The sequence below is a fragment of the Octodon degus genome, unplaced genomic scaffold (genome assembly GCF_000260255.1).
Source record: "Octodon degus isolate 3935 unplaced genomic scaffold, OctDeg1.0 scaffold00017, whole genome shotgun sequence".
In the NCBI taxonomy this organism is placed as follows: Eukaryota; Metazoa; Chordata; class Mammalia; order Rodentia; family Octodontidae; genus Octodon; species Octodon degus.
In genome coordinates, this window is record NW_004524593.1 from 8,227,520 (window position 1) to 8,231,894 (window position 4,375).

General features: G+C 51.1%; 1 protein-coding gene across 4 annotated transcripts in view; it reads left to right on the forward strand.

The window, feature by feature from the left end:
* Positions 1-397: 397 nt before the first annotated feature.
* Positions 398-4,375, forward strand: part of Coq8a (coenzyme Q8A) — a 39,437-nt gene continuing 35,459 nt past the window's right edge. For 2 of the 4 annotated variants that reach the window (XM_004626821.2, XM_023710233.1), the window contains exon 1: positions 398-505. The gene's annotated coding sequence lies outside the window, so the exon portion shown is untranslated. Of the gene's footprint in view, positions 506-3,020; positions 3,124-4,375 lie in introns of those variants that run through there. The other 2 variants (XM_023710229.1, XM_023710230.1) reach the window with 2 other exon arrangements.

Here is a 4,375-nt window from a genome sequence, read left to right on the forward strand (position 1 = left end):
GCCCGGCCCTAAAGCCCTCGGTACGGCCCTACCCCGGCCCCCGCAGCATCGTGTCTTCTTCCAGGAGAGGCCTCTCGGAGGCCCGGGGAACTGCAGTGGAGAGAAGGCGCTCACGTGGCCCATCACTGCTGTACACGAGCTCAGGCCATGAACACAGCTTCCCTTAACACGGGAAAGGGGCAGCCGGCAGGTAGGAAAAGCGAAAACTGCGGGGAGCCTCGCTAGCTGGAGCGGCTTCCATTGGCTCCGCGCTCTCCTCTCTGGGACCTGATTGGCTAAATGTCGGGCGCACGGGCTGAGCACGCTCCCCTGCGTGGCGCGGCGCTGGGCGGGCGACGGCTTCGTAGCCAATGGGAGGGGCAGGGGGCGGGGCCAGCAGGCGCGGGGCCTCCCCCATCGCGCGCGAGTTGGTAAACAGAGCCGCGCGCGTGCAGGGCGCCAGCTTCTTGGCGAGCGCGCGGAGGCCGCGCGAAGGTGACCGAGGATCCCCGCTTACTGTGGCCAGGTAAGCCTGTCTCCCTCGCCGGCCAGCCGCGTACGCGGGCGCCTTGCGGCAGGGGCCGTGCTTGGCCTCACCGCCCGCGGAGCCCTTGCAGCCTCCAGTGACAGCGCGGCTTTGCGTCTCCAGTTTCACTTGAGGCGAGCCCTGAGGCGGGACCCACCGCGTGCCCACCTCGGCCCGCGCGGGGCACTTGCAGGAGGTCACAAGGGCCGCGTGCCGTGCCCGGAGAAGAGCCCTGCAGCTCCGGGGCCCTCTAGCCGCTGCCCGTGCAGCTTGGTCGCCAGAGCAGCGTTCCTGCCTCGTGTTCTCGTGACAGTGGGTCTCTTTGATTCCTAGACCACTCTGCAGTGTGTGGCAGGGAGCCCGACTGCCCAGGCTGCAGGTTTGTGACAAAACTTTGGCTTCTCAGGCCCGAGCCTGTTGAGCTTCACAGGTGGTACTTTGAGGTGAACTTGGGAAAGGGGACCCTTTTTGGACCTTCTCTTTTTTATTCTGAGGTTCTTCTTCTAGATGCTGGCGGTCTTGTGAGTGGTTTGGGCTAAATCCTCTAAACTGGAGCTTTTTGCTAGTTTATTCTCACTGCATACAGTCTCGTCTGCTAAACCCAGGGAGCTCTCCCACTATGGGGGGTGGGGAGGGCTGCAGGGCGGTTCTGGTGCTGGCATCCTCCATGTGCTGAGATGTACCCTTCCCGAAGGGCAAGGCTTGTGTGCAGCCTTCCAGCTTGGTTTGGACTCGCAGCCCATAGGAAAATTTGTCCACATTCATTTAGGCCTTAGGTCTGAGACATGCCAGGCTTACCACCATGCCAAAGGATTTGAACGTGTATAGATGCCAGCCCACCTGTTGTCATGCTGTGGGTGGATGGGTGATCTTGGTGGGAAGGCTGTTGGTAGACCTTGTTCTGGAGGAAGGGGCCTCTCTTAAGAAGAGGGATTGGAGGCTGGTGGTACACACAAGCAGCATCCTTTTAAGACTGAGGTGACAGTTTTGGGTGTTATGTTCAGCCTTGAATTACAAGTAGTATATACAGTGCAGAGTAGTACATACAATGCAGAATTGTTGTTGTTGTTATTATTATTATTATTATTATTGCCTGAATATAGGCCAAGAAAAAAGTGAACTAGGCAGTCTGGACTCCTCTCTAAGAGCCAGTGCATGCCTAAGATAGGGTTTCAAAATCTCCAGACTGTTGACATACTGGGTCCATAATTGTTTGTTGTTGGGGTGGGTGGGCTGTCCTGTGCATTATAGCATGTGTAGCAGAGTCCCTCACTTGGCAGGGAGCCCCTCTGCCCCACCAGTTATGACCATCAAAGTTGTTTGTAGACGTTGCCTTGTGTCCCTTAGAGGGCAAATTTGCCCTTGATTTAGAACCATAGCTTAGACTTTGCAAAGGGCCATCCTGTGCTGCCTGAGACCTCTCAGAGACCTGCTTATGGGTAGTGCAGAGGTTTGAGGAGATGCCAGCATGTTATGCACATGGGGAGAAGCCATGCAGAAAGGGCTTTAAAGGAGACCTCTCCAGTGAACTTGGTGGCAGGGGTGCAGCTTGTCACCAGGGAGTTAGAGCTACAGACTCATTGGCATTCATTGTGCCTGCTGGCTGCAGGGCAGTGATAGGTGGGCCAGGAGTGCTGAGGAATGAGAGACTGGTGGTTTCCATCCCTGGGGATATTGCAAGTGTGTGTGTGTGGGGGGTATGCAATGAAATAACTTTATGGACCCAGTTTTTAATAGTGAGTGAATGAATACAAGTATCCTGGATGCTGCAGAAGCCAACTCAGGTGTCCACAAGTGACTCGTCCAAGGTGGTGCTTTTCCCATCCTCGCTATTTGCTCAGCCATTTCGGTCTTGTGATCTAGGAGAGGCTGAAACTGTGTCTGCAGGGAGTGAATGGCTGCCTTTTAGGTGTGCATTGGAAATATATCTATCCTACCAGGAGTGTTAGTACAGTGTGAACACATATATAATTTGTGGAGTTGTTTTACAGTTAATTGAAGCCTCAGTGTCAGAGACAGCGAGCCATTTCTTTTTGTGCACAGAAAGATGCTATCAAGTCTACATTTTGCTTTCAGTGTAACCCAGAATTTATGTCTGACTTTTAGGTCCCAAATTGATGGGCATGCAGAAAAACTGGAAAGCTATGCTTATTGTACATGGAAAAATATCCCAAGCCCCTACTATGAATTTCTGTTTCTTTAATCATTCCCTTGAGGGTGTATCAGAATTTTCCTGTGACACTCTTGGTCAACTTTGGGTCTTTTGGGTCTCTTTATTGCTGACAGAAAAAGATTAGGAAGGGAGATCACTTCTCCTTTCTCAAAGAGAAGTTTGGAGAAGTCTATTATTGGGAAGCTCAAAACTTGGCAGGATAATTTTCCATCAAGAGCCATGGACACTGAGTCATTATCTTTGTCAGTTGAAACAAGAGCTGTGTGCAAAATTAGACAGCAGTATTTAGGTAGAGCATTTTCTTGAGTTGACAACTGGAAATAGTTCTAGCATTCCTGTTAAACAACCATCAGGAACTAGGGAGACCCAGTAGGACAGAGAGCAGGAGGATTGTAGAGCTCAAGGGTCCTGTTCCTTCTGAAATTGCACATGTGGGAAGGGTGAGGTGAGGAGACAGCTTGTGAGAAGTGAGGGTGGCCTGGGTGCCAGCTGAAGGGATATAGATGGGGGTTTGTCTTGAGGCACAGACACATGTGTGAGATTTCTAGTTGGAGGAAAGAGCTGGATGATGTTGCATTAATGAAAATAGAGTGTACAGGGGAAGGAGGCGCTGGTTTGGGAGAAGATGGTGATATTAGTATTAGACATGATACATTAGTATTTTTCCCATTCTTTTTAAAATTAAGATATAATTTTCATGTAAATTCACCCTATATAGTGTGCAGTTCTGACAGTTGGACAGATTCATATCATTTTGTGACCACTACAGTCAAGGTGTAGAAAAACTCCATCATCCCCTCAGTTCTTTATGTGTCCTGTAGTTGCCTGCAGGACTTTAATGGGGCTTTGTTATAATACAGATATGTGTCATTTGGTTCTTGAAATGGTTTAAGTGGATGAGACTGTGTAGCCTGAGAATGGGAAGGCAGTGGCTGGAGCAGCCCGGGAGACAGTGCATGTAGCAGAGAGGCTGGAGGTCCATGGTGTGCCTGGATCACCACATTGTGTGCCTACATGGCCACAGGAAGCTTGGTGAAGCAAGCTGTGGAGAGGAGGCCAGAGTGGAGGGAGACGGAGAGTGCTGGGGCTGGCAGGAAACTCTGTGGAGGGTGGTGGTGGAATTAGGCTGAGGATGCCCCCTGGCTTGAGCCATCAGTTGTCACAGAGGGTGGCTGGGGGAACAGGAGAGATGAATGCACCATCTTTAGGAGTGGTTGACCTTGAAGGAGAGGCAAAGTCAGCAGGAGGTTATGTTTGGTGCTGGGGAGCTGGGTGTGTGTTTGTGAGTGTGAGGGGAAAGGCCCTTGTGAAAAGGAGATGCAAACAGAAGAAAAAGTAGAAGTGAGTTCCTCTTGGGCAGAGTTAGGGCGGGAGGGTAGGCTGAGGGAGATTCTGAGATATGGGGTTGGGAATTAAAAGTTTGCTCTTATCTGATTGATCGTAACTGATTGCCTTGAAGAGGGCTGCCACAGAGTGTGGGAGGGGTGTGTGTGTGTGTGTGTGTGTGTGTGTAATTGTGGCAAGGACAAGTTTCTCCTCTTCTACCTCTGCATCACCCACTTGGTATTCCCAGAGGCATGTTTCTTGAGTGAGGCCATAGAGTTTTTGTATTTCTACTTTTGTGAAGACAGTGTGGGGGTTCTGCTTTCTCCCTCCTGCTACCTACCTTCCTCCTCCTCCTTTTTTTTTTTTTTTTT